This window comes from Sciurus carolinensis, chromosome 9, assembly GCF_902686445.1.
Source record: "Sciurus carolinensis chromosome 9, mSciCar1.2, whole genome shotgun sequence".
Classification (NCBI taxonomy): Eukaryota; Metazoa; Chordata; class Mammalia; order Rodentia; family Sciuridae; genus Sciurus; species Sciurus carolinensis.
The window spans coordinates 33,988,264-34,004,961 of record NC_062221.1 but is presented as its reverse complement, the minus strand read 5'-3'; the positions used below and the strand labels follow the sequence as shown (position 1 = coordinate 34,004,961).

General features: G+C 35.9%; 1 pseudogene; it reads right to left on the bottom strand.

The window, feature by feature from the left end:
- Positions 1 to 281: 281 nt before the first annotated feature.
- LOC124993567 (uncharacterized) lies at positions 282 to 16,333 on the bottom strand (annotated as a pseudogene).
- Positions 16,334 to 16,698: the final 365 nt, after the last annotated feature.

Below are 16,698 nucleotides of genomic sequence, written 5' to 3'. Positions count from 1 at the left end.
TATGTTCCAAATATGGTAAAAATTTGCACATATAATATGAATTTTTATTTTTTTTAACTTTTAAAATGATTAAATTTGAAAAGGTTTAAGTATGGTTAAATTCAAATAAAATATTTTATAAGATAAAAATCTTCATTATTATTTGTTAATGAGATATAAAATAATAAGCAATAGAGAAAGAGTTTATGAGCTTATGGAGCATAATTCTGTTAGAGAACTCAAGGGAAAATAAAACAAAACAAATAAGTAAAGAAAGATAAAGAAAAACTATATGAATATGTTCACCATGAAAAGTCAGAGGGATCTACTTCACGATATCCATCAGAAATCCAAGCTAACTGTGATGTTGAAACTGCATCAAATGAAACAGAGTCTTATTCTAAGAGACAAATGTAGAACCAAAAAATGTTGGTGGGTGAATGGAACTCTCTCCTCTGAAAAGGCAAATGTGAAAGAAAGTCATAGTGTGGGACAGAAGGCTAAAACCAATAGTTAACTTTTTAATTAAATAAGTGACCTGGAGTCTGCATAATAAGCAAGCTTTAGAGAAGAAACTTCACTGCATCTTTCAGCAAACACTCAAAGTGCTATAGTCAAAAGTGATCTTGAGAAGCTACTGTCTGATGCTCTTCTGCTACGGGGCTCAGAATATCCAGGATAATCACATCCAAGTGTCCCTGTGGAAACTCCAATGCATTGACTAGGCAGCTGGGAACAACACAAAACACTCTTAGCTTTGGGGAGTCTCTCTGACACAAACCCCTTAGAGCTTCATACTGCAGGGAGTGTGGACTGCAATAGGGAGGACAGTGGAGGGCAATGAGTCCTAGAATCAAGAGCCTCCATGAACCTGCCTTCAGTGACTGGGAGAAACACCAGTGAGGTGTAGTTTCATGCAGTGGCCAGGTGTGAAGTTGCCAGGATTGAGGAGAGCAGATCACTTAGGCCCTGCTACCTCCCTCCAGCACAGAACTCAGTAGTACAATTGTTCACTCCTGCCCTTGGAAGCTTTGCTATTTGTCAGACCTCTGGGCAAACAGACAAAATTCTCTGGCACTAATATGACTATGAAACAGGTCACCTTCTGCCCAACCTCAATCAGTGAGAAAGTCATGTCATGCCATTCGCGATGTCTCCAGATGCATATGACAAAAACCTAGAGAGAGAATATAGTCCTCACAAGTTTAATTTGATTTAATTTTTAAATTTTTGGTGCTGGGGATTGAACCCGGGGGCACTTAACCATTGAGCCACATCCCCAGTCCGTTTTTTAAAAAATGTATTTTATTTTATTTTATTTATTATTTTTTTTTCCAGTGGACTTTGAGATAAGTTCTCATTAAGTTACTTAGGGCCTCCCTAAGCTGCTAAGGCTGGCTTTGAACTTGAGATCCTCCTATCTCAGCCTCCTGAACTGCTGGGATTACAGGTATGTGATACCTGGCGCATCTATGTTTCTTGAGGATCCTGAAAGCAGTGAGTGTATTGGCATAATTCTGCAATGTTTAAACAAACTGCTGAATAGATCATGAGCATCTCTAAACCAAACAAGGGCTAACAATTATTGTTTCCAGACTCTACTGAGCACTGACTCGTTAACTTCTGGATTCAAATACCATGCTCACATACCCCTCTTAAGGGTCACTAGATCAAGTTCTGCTAATGTAACACATATTTTTCTCAATATTTTCAGGCACTCTTATTACAAGTACCACCCAAAAGGAAAAAAAAGAAAAAGTGAATAATCTATTAGTGGTATGTGTCAATGGTTTTGTCCTCATTGATCCCAGAGAGATTCTGAGGGAGCATCATTGTCCCACAGGCCACATTTTGAAAATGTCTGTCATACAAATTTTAAACATATGACTGATCACAACAGCACACAAAGTACAAAAGTTTGTATTTTATTGAAAAACTTCATTAAAAATACCTCATCTGAACAGCTGCTGCAATTGAAAGCTATCTATTATGCTTATTTATTTACTTTTTGTAATCGTTTATCTTCTCCAAGTCCTACCAATATTTAAATTGTAGAATTTATCCAATGATTACACAACTTAAGTAATGATTATACAACTTAAGCAGTTTTCTAAAATGGCTATGGTGATACTAATCTATTCATTCCTCAGGATCATAGATTCATTTTGTTTCATTATTTTGGTAGAAAGGAAATTCCAAGAACCTCAACTTGCCAAATTTACCATAACATTTCTAATCTTATGAATCTAGAAGCCACTGTGGGGATTTGTTAAGATTTAGATCTCATTAGACTTACTGCAAGGAAAGTATTGCTTAAAATTGCTTATCTATCTATATACTTCCATTCTGACTTTTGAAAGACCTCAAGTTTATTAGGGATTATCAGTAATCGTTTTTTAGTTTTCAATCTTTAATAACTCAAAATACTAAGTAACTCCTTTTATTGGTACCTATCTTAGAAATTTAGAAATAGTGTTTAAAAATGTAATTATGTTTTTATTTTATGATTCTTCCTCAATAATTCCCCTTCAGGATGAATGTTCTTAAAACAGAACCCTTAAACGTGAGTGATTTATGAGAGTGGCCATATTCAAAGGAACTGATTTTTTTTTTCTCTTATTTAAATCATAATGAACTTTTGTGAGCTGTCCATTTATTTAGTATTTATGATCATATAATCAATTACTCAATTCCTGGTGGAAGGGGTCGGGGGGAAGGAAAAAAAAAATAATCAAACATCATTGCCCTATGTAAACGTATGATTACACAAATGGTGTGCCTTGACTCTATGTACAAATAGAGAAACAACATGTATCCCATTTGTATACAATAATAAAAAAAAAGAAAAGAAAAGAAAACTGTCTATGAAGAAATATGAATTGAGTTAAGCACAAAAATCAAAGCACATAACCATTTAATTCTAAGTTATCTATAAATTCCTTGTCTGCTCTGGACTATCTTGGTTATGCCTTTCATTCTGGTGTAATTATTAATTGTGCCCACTCCTCCCCAAAATGGCAATTTGGACAATCGGTTATTCACAACTTCATTTTGAGAGTGAAAGAATCCCTGAACATTCTTTGACAATGAAATATTAAGGTTTTCAAAAAAAAAAAAAAATTACTCAATTCCCCAAAAAAATCTTCATGTGAAAGAACTCTGGTACGATGGCAGACTTCCAGAATTTTGTAAAATCATTCAATTTCGTATTGTCCAGCTAGGAAAATTATAAGAATAGTTATTCATTACATGAACTATCACATTTAACTCAACAAATATGTTCAAAATAATAATAGTTAAACTAAATTATATTTTTATGTATTTAGATTTATCTACTAAGGATTCACTTCTACCACAAATTGTGCAATTTTGGCCTGCTGTAAATTACAAAATTATTTAATTATTTTTCATGTATTTTCAGTTTGACTTTGTAAATTGACATGTAGTGCATGCTGAGATATGAATCTGATCATATGTCTAGGGAGAAAAATACAAAATCAAAGGATAGTGAATATGTATAATGAGAATAATGAGGATAATTTGCTTCTTACTTTTTGGGCAATATTATTCTCATATTAGATAATTAAAACATCTTCTAACAAGAAAACTAATCAGTTTTGGCAGACAAATGAGACTCAGAGGAGATCAAAGTTTGAAATATTCAGCATTCTTAGAATTTTTTTATATAAACCATTTCAAATTTTGAGTCTCAGACTTTCTCAAGAAATTCCTTATACTGTACCTAATGGAAACCTGCATTCTACTATGATTATTGCTTTTGGCTGCAACAGTCCTGCAGTTTAAAGGTTAAAATTAAAAAAAATTGATAAACCCTTAGCCACACTAACAAAGAGAAAGAGGGAGAAAACTCAAATTACTAAATTCGGAATGAACAAGGAAACATCACAACAGACATGAGTGAAATAAAAACATAATTAGAAGCTATTTTGAAAATCAATACTCCAACAAAACAGAAAACCTCGAAGAAATCAACAAATTTCTAGAGACATATGAATTACCTAAACTGAAAAAGGAGGAAATACACAACTTAAATAAATCAATTTCAAGCAATGAAATAGAAGAAGTCATCAAAAGCCTACCAACAAAGAAAAGTCCAGGACCAGATGGGTTCTCAGCCGAGTTCTACAAAACCTTTAAAGAAGAGCTTATTCCAATACTCCTCAAAGTATTCCATGAAATATAAGAGGAGGGAACCCTCCCAAACACGTTCTATGAAGCCAATATCAAACTGATACCTAAACCAGACAGAGACACATCGAGGAAAGAAAATTTCAGACCAATATCCTTAATGAACATCGACACAAAAATTCTCAACAAAATTTTAGCAAATCGCATACAAAAATATATTAAAAAGATAGTGCACCACAATCAAGTGGGTTTTATCCCAGGGATGCAAGGTTGGTTCAACATCCAGAAATCAATAAATATCATTCACCATATCAACAGACTTAAAGTTAAGAATCACATGATTATTTCAATAGATGCAGAAAAAGCATTCGATAAAATATAGCATCCCTTCATGCTTAAAACACTAGAAAAAATTGGGGTACTGGGAACATTCCTAAACATTGTAAAGGCCATCTACGCTAAGCCCATGACCAATATCATTCTAAATGGTGAAAAACTGAAAGCATTCCCCCTAAAAACTGGAAACAAGGCAGAGATGCCCTCTTTCACCACTTCTATTCAACATCATCCTTGAGACTCTAGCCAGAGCAATTAGACAAACCAAAGAAATTAAAGGGATACAAATTGGAAAAGAAGAACTCAAACTATCCCTGTTCGCTGATGACATGATTATATATTTAGAGGAACCTGGAAATTCCACCAGAAAACTTTTAGAACTTATAAGTGAATTCAGTAAAGTAGCAGGTTACAAGATCAATGCTCATGAATCAAATGCATTTTTATACATAAGTGATGAATCTTCAAAAAGAGAAGTTAGGAAAACTACCCCATTCACAAGAGCATTGAAAAAAAATAAAAATACTTGGGAATCAATCTCACAAAAGAGGTGAAAGACCTCTACAATGAGAAATACAGAACACTAAAGAAAGAAATTAAAGAAAACCTTAGAAGATGAAAAGATCTCCCATGTTCTTGGATAGGCAGAATTAATATTGTCAAAATGGTCAGACTACCTAAAGTGCTATACAGATTCAATGCAATTCCAATTAAAATCTCAATGACGTACCTTACAGAAATAGAGCAAGCAATCATGAAATTCATCTGGAAGAATAAAAAACCCAGAATAGCTAAAGCAATCCTCAGTAGCAAGAGCGAAGCAGGGGGTATTGCAATACCAGATCTTCCACTCTACTACAAAGCAATAGTAACAAAAACGGCATGGTATTGGTACCAAAATAGATAGGTAGATCAATGGTACAGAATAGAGGACATGGACACAAACCCAAATAAATACAATTTTCTCATACTAGACAAAGCGGCCAAAAGTATGCAATGGAGAAAAGATAGCCTCTTCAACAAATGGTGCTGGGAAAACTGGAAAACCATATGCAACAGAATGAAATTAAACCCCTATCTCTCACCCTGCATAAAACTCAACTCAAAATGGATCAAGGACTTCCGAATCAGACCAGAGGCCCTGCATCTTATAGAAGAAAAAGTAGGTTCAAACCTTCAACTCGTTGGCTTAGGATCAGACTTCCTTAACAGGACTCCCATAGCACAAGAAATAAAAGCAAGAATCAACAACTGGATAGATTCAAACTAAAAAGCTCTCTCTCAGCAAAGGAAACTCTCAGTAGTGTGAAGAGAGAGCCTACAGAGTGGGAGAATATCTTTGCCACTCATACTTCAGATAGAGCACTAATTTCTAGAATATACCAAGAACTCAAAAAACTATACATCAAGAATACAAATAACCCAATCAACAAATGAGCTAAGGATATGAACAGACGCTTCACAGAAGATCTACAAGCAATCAACAAACATATGAAAAAATGTTCATCATCTTTAGTAATAAGAGAAATGCAAATCAAAACTACCCTACGATTCCATCTCTCCTCAATTAGAATAGTGATTATCAAGAACACAACAACAATAGGTGTTGGCGAGGATGTGGGGGAAAAAGGTACACTCATACATTGCTGGTGGGGTTGCAAATTAGTGCAGCCACTCTGGAAAGCAGTATGGAGATTCCTCAGAAAGCTTGGAATGGAAACACCATTTGACCCAGCTATCCCACTCCTTGGCCTATACCCAAGGACTTAAAATCAGCATACTACAGAGATACAGCCACATCAATGTTCATAGCTGCTCAATTCACCATAGCCAGATTGTGGAACCAACCTAGATGTCCTTCAGTTGATGAATGGATAAAGAAACTGTGGCATATATATACAATGGAATATTACTCCGCAATGAAGAATGATAAAATTATGGCATTTGTAGGCAAATGGATGAAATTGGAGAATATCATGCTAAGTGAGATAAGCCAATCTCAAAAAACTAAAGAAGGAATGATCTCGCTGATAAGCGGATGAGGACATATAATGGGGGGTGGGAGGGGTTAGCGTTAGGGTTAGGGTTAGGTTTAGGGTTAGGGATAAGGAGGGTGGTAAGAATGGAGGAAAGAAGGACTGTATAGAGGGAAAAGAGCGGTGGGAGGAGCAGGGGGAAGGGAAAAAATAATGAATCAAACAACATTGCCCCCTATGTAAATTTATGATTACACAAATGGTATGCCTTGACTCCATGTACAAACAGAGAAACAACATGTATCCCATTTGTATACAATAATAAAAAAATAAACTAAAATTAAAAAAAAAAAGAAAAGTATTTTCACAGTATATCCAGCTTTTCAGTTCTTTCCATTCTTTCTTCAATCTCAAGAATTTATAGATTCAAACTTGTGGTTCTCTTTCTTCAAATTGCTCTCAAAATTTGATGTATCAATTTATGTCCTTAAATCCAAAACTTCCTTCTTAGTATTTAAAACAGTACTGACAATACCAGATGTGCCCCCCCCAAAGACGTGCTTTGTATTGAATTTCATTAAAATTGACAACAGTTAATTATTTAGTGAGCTATTTTGACATTGAATGACATGGGTTGCCAAGTCATACTGATTATTTTCTGATTCCCATGAGGGCTTTCATCACACTCTGCTCCTTAAGGACCAGGTAATCTGTTGGTGATCACAGTTCACTTCTGACCCACAATTCACTTCTGGAACCAGTTCTTATATGATTTATATAAAAGATAAACCACATATCCCTAAATTCATCAGGAAAATATTTAATGCAAGGGAGTTTTTGGAGCTTAAAAGAAAACATAGTTAGAACTCTACTTCAGATCCTAAAACAAAACAAATAGATGTTTCAAAGATCAAGTCTCAGGAATGTGCAGAAATGTAGTATTTCTAGAAACCACCCTAAGTATAAAGGATAAGGTTTCAGTGTCATTTTTTTGGTGTATTTAAGGACAAAGAGTATCATTTAGTGTTTCAAACTGGAGACACATAATCATCAGATTTTTGGAACATATAGACACCTAACATTTTACTGTAATGATCTCTTTACATGTCTATCTTCAACTTTTGAGGAAAATAAGAGTGATTATCTCTTTTTTATTTTACAGTTTTGGTTTTTATTTATAAAGACTGCATTTGGATTCATTGTACACAAATGGGGTACAACTTTTTGTTTCTATGGTTATGCATGATGCAAATTCATACAATTAATGTAATCATACATGTACATAGGGTAATGATGTCTGTCTCATTCCATCATTTTTCATAACCCGTCCCCTCCCCCCTCTTATTTCCCTCTATGTAATCTAAAGTTTCTCCATTCTTCTCTTACCCCCCACCACCCAACCCCATTATGTATCATCATCCACTTATCAGGGTTTTTGAGCTGGACTTATTTCACATAGCATGATATTCCCTAATTCCATCCATTTATCTGCAAACGCCATAATATGTCTTCTTCTTTATGGCTATGGTTGAATAGTATTCCATTGTAAGAACTCCACCAGAAACTTCTAGAACTTAATAAATGAATTCAGCAAGTAGCAATATATAAAATCAATATACAGAAATTGAATACATTATATTCATTAGTGATGAATCCTATGAAAGAGAAATTAGGAAAAGCCACTCCATTTACAATAGCCTAAAAAAAATACTTGGGAATTAATCTAACAAGGAGATGAAAGACCTCTACAATGAAAACTACAGAACACTAAAGAGAGAAATTGAAGAAAACCTCAGAAGATAGAAAGATCTCCATGTTCTTGGATAGGCAGAATTAATATTGACAAAATGGCCATTCTACCCAAGGCACTTAAGATTTGATGCAATTCCAATTAAAATCCCAATGATGTTCCTCATAGAAATAGAGAAAGCAACCATGAAAACTCATCTGGAAGAATAAGAGAACTTGAATAGCCAAAACAATCTTCTGCAGAAAGAGTGAAGCAGGAGGTATCACAATACCAGAACTTAAACTATACTACAGAGCAGTAGTAACAAAAACTTCATGGTATTGGCACTAAAATGGACAGGCAGACCAATGGTACAGAAGAGAAGACACGAAGACCAACCCCACTTAAATACAGTTACCTCATACTAGGACAAAGGAGCCAAAACATACAATGGAGAAAATAGGGCCTGTTCAACAAATGGTGCTGGGAAAACTGGAAATCCCATATGCAGTAAAATGAAATTAAACCTCTATCTCTCACCCTGCAGAAAACTCAACTCAAAATGGATCAAGAACCTAGGAATTAGACCACAGGACCTACAGCAAATAGAAAGAAAATAGACCTGACTCTTTATCATGTTGTCTTAGGACCTGACTTCCTTAACAAGACCTCCAAAGCACAAGAAATCAAAGCAAGAATCAATAAATGGGATGGACTCAACTAAAAAGTTTTTTCTCAGCAAATAATACAACCATAAAGTGCCTGCCTCACAAGCACAAGGCCCTGGGTTTCAATCCCCAGCACAGCAAAAAAAAAAAAAAAAAAAAAAAAATACAACCAATAATATGAACATGAGACCCACAGAGTGAGAGAAAATCTTCTCGACACATGCTTCAGAGAGAGTACTTAATGTCTAAAATTTATAAAGAACTTATAAAACTTTACACCAAAAATACAAAGAACCCAATCAATAATGGGTCAAGGAACTGAACAAAGACGTTACAGAAGAAGATATAAAGGTGACTAATAAATATATGAAAAAGTGTTCAACATCTCTAGTAATTAGAGAAATGCAAATTAAAACAACTCTAAGATTTCATCTTACTCCAATTAGAATGGCTATTATCAAGGACACAAGCAATAATAGATGTTGACGTGGATGTGGGGAAAAAAGCGTTGTTTTACATTGCTGGTGGAGTTGCAAATTGGTGCAACCACTCTGGAAAGTAGTGTGGAGAATTCTCAGAAACTTGGAATGGACCTACCTTTTGACCCAGTTATCCCACTCCTTGGTTTATACTCAAAGGACTTAAAATTAGCATACTACAGTAAAGCAGTCATATCAATGTTTATAGTAGCTCAATTCACAATAGCTAGATTGTGGAACCAAATTAGATGCCTTTCAACAGATGAATGGATAAAGAAACTGTGATATATATATATACACAATAGAATACTATTCAGTCACAAAGAGTGATTATCTCTTTACATGTCTGTCTTGAATCTTTTGAGGACAATAAGACAATATATTTTTCATAGTTGAATTATCAGGACAAATTAGAAAGGTAACAGAAGAAAAATTGTATTTGTAAGGGAATAATTATCAATACATATTTATTTGGAGTATATCTGCTAATATATTTTTAAACCTTTAAATGATTAAATCTGTCTTTTATAAACTGTTAGGGAATGGCATATATCTCTTGCAAAATTTAATGGGAAGAGAGATTTACTTCCTGTCTAAAAACAGAATGTAAACATGAAAATTTACAAATCAAACTCAGGAATATATACATAACAAAATATTAAAGTGTCATCATCATTGAAAATGTGTCAATGCATCCACCTATAGCTTTCAGTAATGTGCCCCAATTATGAATCATCTGGTTTACCATATTAGTTAACATATATGTAACATAAGATATTGTCTAAACCTTAACAAGTATAAGGTATACTGACTTACTGCTCCTGAATTTTCACCCTCAATGTTTCAAATTCTTAATATTGTCATTAAAATTGGCTTTAATTTGGTATTTTTGTAGTGCATTTATCATTTCATAAGAAATTTTTTTATGTTGTATTTGACAAGCTAGTCTTAAATGAATTATTTATTAATTCATAAATTTTCTAAGATAGTTTACTTATCATGGGACTTTTTTAAAGGATTAACAAAAAGCAACTGTGCTAGATATCTTTATGGGCAATAATTAGCATCTTGTTCATTTATTTCAGAATTAGCATATTTAAATTTCCTGATAATTTTTCAACTTTGATAGTGTTGTATTTCTGTGAACTCATCCAAAACACTGAGTTATTTGTATCTTTAGTCTTAACAGTATATCCTCATAATACTCTCAAAATTTATGTATTAAAATTTTTCTTTCAGTGCAAATTTCTGCCTTTCTATCTCAAATACTTCTCAGTTTGGCTATACAAATTCAGTCAGATGTACATTATTTTATTGCTCTATGGTACTTGAAATTTTTGAGTTTAAAAGTTTTAATTATCCTCAGTAAAAAAATAAATAATTGGAATCATAACCCATGTTTGCAAATTAATCCTTTTATACAACCCATGTTAAGGAATAGAACTTAACCCTTTCTAATAGTCTTTTTTTTTCTTTTAAAACATTTATTTTGGAAAATTAATATATACAAAAATGAAAACAAAATGTACTGAGTCCTATGTATATTACTAGCCATTGACACTTGACCCATATTGTTTCTGCCATAACCCAAAGTATTTAAGTGAGATCATATTTATTGAGAACAATGAATCATCATATTTTCACAAACTTTTGTAGAAAAAGTGATCTCTAGTAACAGTAGCTGTTCTTTTCATAAAGCTGATGGCTCTTGTCAGTGGGTGTTGCTGCTTTTCCAGTAAATGAATTCCACTTATATTTTTCAGTGTACTTGTCCCCATGTCAGAGCACAGGCAACCAGCTCATTTCGACCATCGCAAAGCAACTTATGAGTAATAAATAAATGGTTATTTAATATAATACTCAATTGAACAAATTTATGTAAAGGGATTTGTGGCTTATCTGGTTTTAAAAATGTAAGACACATTCTTAAATTGAGAACTTATAAACAAGGAATATGCCAAGGGCTAATTTTAGTATGAAAGGAGGAGTTTCCTAACCTATCACCACGTGGGGTCATCCCTTGCAGTCGGAGCCTATGTGCCTCCATTCCTGCATCCCAAGTATAAAGCAGTACATAAAGTTACAAGGTAGTTTCTTCTTTTCATCTTCAAAGTGGCCTTTCTTTCAATTGAAAGTTATGTGACAAAAAATGCAAAGTTTGCCATCTAGAAAATTATGATCACTGTAGGGCCAAAAGCAAGCTATGAAGAATTTAATGAATTATGCTATGAATTCAGATAGGAAATAGAAATATGAATAGTTTAATCATAATAATTTTAAGATATTATGAATATCATATAATTTTCCTTTGGATCTGGGTTTAATTATTTCTTGAATCTGAGTTAATATTATGTACTCCTGTATAGGAGTCTGTGTTATCTACTCTCTGATGATCTTCACTATGTGACCTGGACAACCACTAAGAATTCCTGATTTATAATCTTGTATATCAAGTGACATACCAATATATTGATTGACATTCTTTGTCACATGATATGAATTATTTTTAATACCAGTTGTTACTTTGTGAGAAGTGCATGTGTACTTTAAATTTGGGGTATGAATTTTATTCCTCAACAAATACCTATTATGCTGATGTTTTTCTATATGTAAAAAAGTTTTTTTCATACAAATTGCATAATTCTTAAAAGGAAGGGATTATATGGACATAACTGATAAACAGTGAGGTCAATAGTTTAAATAGATATTCTACATAAAATGTATGACCTAGTTTAGAATTAAAATGCCTAAAGACTCTCATATCTCTAGCAAGAGAACAATAATAATAACTACTATTTTCTCGAGGTCTACTCTTTACAAGATATTTGCAACAAAAACAAGAATGCCATAGAGACATAGTATGCAGAAATGCATGAGAGTATGCAGTCTTGGGTCAGAATTCTTGGGTTTAAAATCTGTAATGAACTTTTCATTTTCAGTGGGTACTGTAGTATGATTTGGATTGCACTGGGAAATTACCTAAATATGCTGTGCTTAGTTTTTCTCATCTGTTAAGTGGGCATAATAAAATTAATTTTCATATAAAGTCTGGGTGAATTTTAAAAGTCATTAATGTAAAATACAAAGAACAGTGCCTGACACACATTAAGAATTTTAACATGTTTGATATTACCTGTATTAGGGTTCTCTACAGGAACAGAATCAACAGGAAGTAAGATTATGAAAAGATTATTTATTAGATTGGCTTACATGACCAGAAGCTAGGTAGTCCACAATGGCCGTCTGCAGTTGGAGAACTGGAAGAACCAACAGCTGTGCAGTCCAAGACACTGAAGCCCCAGAATAAGAAAGATCAACAGTGCTACCCTAGTCTGAAACTACCTGGAGAATCACTGGCAGAGTCAGTTTTGGAAGAGTGAAGAAGGAGAATCCGATATCCTCAGACTACAGAAGCAGCGATCAAGAACCAGCTGAAAAGAGCAGAGCTTTCATCTGCATCTCCTTCCTTGTTCTTCCAGCTTTTATTCCATCCTATTGGGTGGTGCTGCCCATGTTTAGTGAGGGCTCCACTTTAGTTCACTATCCCACATTCCAGTCATTCCTAACACGCCCTCATTGACACACCCAGAGGCCTCTTAATCAATGGCATTTCTTAATCCTTCAAGTTGATAATTCAAATTAACCATTACAAGTCCACTCCTTGTCAACTTGATATCCAAACATGACTCTTTACATCATATTTCATCTCCCAATCAACACATTAACAGTTCATAATTCCATCTAACATAACTATCCTTCGTACAACTGAAAACATACTAGTTCTCTCCCCAGAATAGAAGAAAATACAGAAACATTACTGATGTTAAGTAAATCAATACAACATTACATGATGAATAACAGGAGAGTAGCAAACACTTCCTCTTAATGCATGTGTAAGTATGCATAAACATATTCTTAACAGAATAGAGAAGAAATATTCTATGACTACCTTCTACTACTACCCATTCTGTATTCCCTCTACATTCAGCAAACACCCCAGCAGGTCTTGGCTGTTTACCTGGAGGTGTGACCCCACACCTTCATTCCTGGAGGATCTGAGACATTTGTTGTCTTGCATGGATTGTACTGTTGTAGTTTCCCATTGACCTTAATAATAGGATAGGGTAATACTAAAAGATGCCCAAGGAATCTCCTGCACTCCAGGAGTATGCTTCCTTACCTCCATTGTGCAGTAATAGTCCAATGTCCCCTTTGTAATCTGTAATCTGTCCCCTTTGTAACCCCCACCAGCACCACCATAACTCCCATCAAAGCCGGTTGACTCAGAGGCATGAGGAGCCCAAAATGGCCAGGGGGAAGATTTAACTTCCAGTTTAATGAATCATGTTCTATCTCCCTGCTGAAACATTCCTCCTTTTGGAACTAAGACTTCTAGGCCTGCAGAGCATAAAGTTGCAAAGACAGGAAGTAAATACTTTCCTAGTGGGTTACTAAGGGTAATGGTAAGTGGTTCCATTCTAATTGCACCCCTTGATTCCTGGACCCATGAATTCTAGCAATAGGAGAGAGTATCATATAATGGATACTGATTCATAGTATAGACAGCCTTCTGAAGAACCTTTCCCCAGCCCTGCAAGGTATTGCCACCTAGCTGGCACTTTAACTGCATCTTCAAAGTCCATTCCATCATTCTATCAAATCAGCTGCTTCAGGATGGTGGGGAACATGATAAGATCAGTGAATTCCATGATCATGAGCCCATTGCTTCACTTCTTTGACTGTGAAGTGAATTCCTTGGCCCGAAGCAATGCTGTGATGATGATGGAGAAGGCATTCTGTAAGTCCATGGATGGTGGTTTTGGCTGAAGCACTACGTGCAGCAAAGGCAAATCCATACCCAGAATAAGTGTCTATTCCAGTAAGGACAAACTGCTGCCCCTTCCATAATGGAAGTGGTCCAATATAATCTACCATCTGTCAGGTTGCTGGCTGTTCTCCCTGGGGAATGCTACCACATTGGGGGCTTAGTGTAGGTCTCTGCTGCTGACAAATTGGGCGCTCAGCAGTGACTGTAGCTAAATCAGCTTTGGTGAGTGGAAGTTCATGCTGCTGAGCCCATGCATAACAGCCATCTCTGCCACCATGACCACTGTGTTCATGAGCCCATTGGGCAATGACAGGGGTGACTAGGCTGTCTGCGATCCACAGATCAGGTCATCCTATGTACCTGATTAATAAAATCCTCCTCTGCTGAGGTCACCTTTTGGTGGGAATTTACATCAGACACAAATATCTTCATATTCTTTGCCCATTCAGAGCAGTCTATCCATATACCTCTTCCCCAAATGTCCTTGTAACCAATTTTCCAATTATGTTCTTTCCAGTTCCCTGACCAGCTAGCCAAATCATTGGCTATGGCCCATGAATCGGTGTACAGTTGTACATTTGGTTACTTTTCCTTTCAGGCAAAATGCACTTCTCGAAGTTCTGCCCATTATGAAGATTTCCCTTCACCACTTTCCTTCAGGGTTGTTCCAGAAAGGGGCAGCAGAGCTGCAGCTGTCCACTTCTGGGTGGTACCTGTGTATCATGCAGAACCATCCGTGAACCAGGCCCTAGTCTTCTCTTCCACTGTTAATTGATCGTAAGGTACACCCCATGAGGCCATAAGTTCATGCTGAGGTACAGAAGGTACTGCAGCTGGAGTAGGAACTATAGCATGTGGGCCACATCTTCATGCAACCTACTTGTACCTTCGGGTCCTGACCATGCCCCATCACATATGTACCACTTCCACTTGATGATGGTGTGCTGTTGTGCACGTCCAACTTTATGACTCGGTGGGTCAGATATCACCCAGTTCATGATGGGCAGCTCAGGTCGCATAGTAACCTGGTGGCCAATGGTCAAGCGTTCAGTGTCCACTAAGGCCCAGTAGCAGGCCAAGAGCTGTTTGTCAAAGGGAGAGTAGTTGTCTGAAGATGATGGTGGAGTCATGCTCCAAAATCCCAATGGCCTTCTCTGTGATTCACCTATGGGGGCCTGCCAAAGGCTCCAGACAGTGTCCTTATCTGCCACTGATACTTCGAGTATCATTGGGTCTGCCATGTCATATGGCCCAAGTGGCAGAGCAGGCTGCACAGCAGCTGGGCCTATTGCAGAGTCTTTTCCTGTTCTGGACCCCACTCAAAACAAAAAGGTTTTTAGTCACTTGGTAGATGGGCTGAAGTAACACCCCCAAGTGAGCAATGTGTTGCCTCCAAAATCCAAATAGGCCCACCAGGCATTGTGCTTCTTTCTTATTTGTAGGAGGGGCCAGATGTAACAACTTATCCTTTACCTTACAAGGAATATCTCAGCAGGCACCACACCACTGGACTCCTAGAAACTTAACTGAAGTTGAAGGCCCCTGAATTTTAGTGGGATTTATTTCCCATCCTCAGACATGCAAATGCTCAACTAGCAAGTTCAAAGTGGTTGCTACCGCCTGCTCATTGGTCCAATCAACATAATGTCATCAATATAATGGACCTGTGTAATTCCTTGTGGGAGAAAAGATGATCAAGATCTCTGTGAACTAGGTTGTGACATAGTTCTGGAGAACTGACATACCTCTGAAGAAGAAGAGTGAAGGTATATTGCTGTCCTTGCCAACTGAAAGCAAATTGTTTCTGGTGGTCCTTATGCACTGGGATGGAGAAAAAAGCATTTGCTAAATCAATAGTCACATACTAGGTACCAGGAGATGTATTGATCTGTTCAAGCAAAGAACCCACATCTGATACAGCAGCTGCAATTGGAGTCACCACCTGATTAAGCTTAAGATAATCAAGCTTAAGACCTATCTGTCTTCTCTGCACAGGCCAAATAGGAGAGTTAAATTGGGATGTTGTGGGAATCACCACCCCTGCATCGTTTAAGTCCTTGGTGGTGGCACTGATCTCAGCAATCCCTACAGGAGTGTGGTATTTTCCCAGTTACAGGCAACTCCAGAGGTTTCCATTTGGCCTTTCCCACCATAATAACCCTCACTCCACAGGTTAGGGAACCAATGTGGGAGTTTTACCCACATGCTAAGATGTAAATATCAAAACAAATAAAATGTATGACTACATTTACGCAACATTCTTAATAAAAACAAAACAATGTGTAATGGAGTTGGGTCAAAAGAAAATGACCTATGTATCGATAATGTGAAATGTACAGTAATATATTAGTAAAACAAGTAAAAGACATAGTTATATAAAAATTAGACAAAAGGATCATAATAATTGAAGCAATTCAGGAGGTGTTACTGGTAATCAACTTTAAAAAATAACAGTAAAAGATAATTTGGGGGCTGTTGGGTATATTTGAACATGTATTATATATTAGATATTTTCAGAGATTATTGCTGATTCATACTATAATATTTTGTTTAT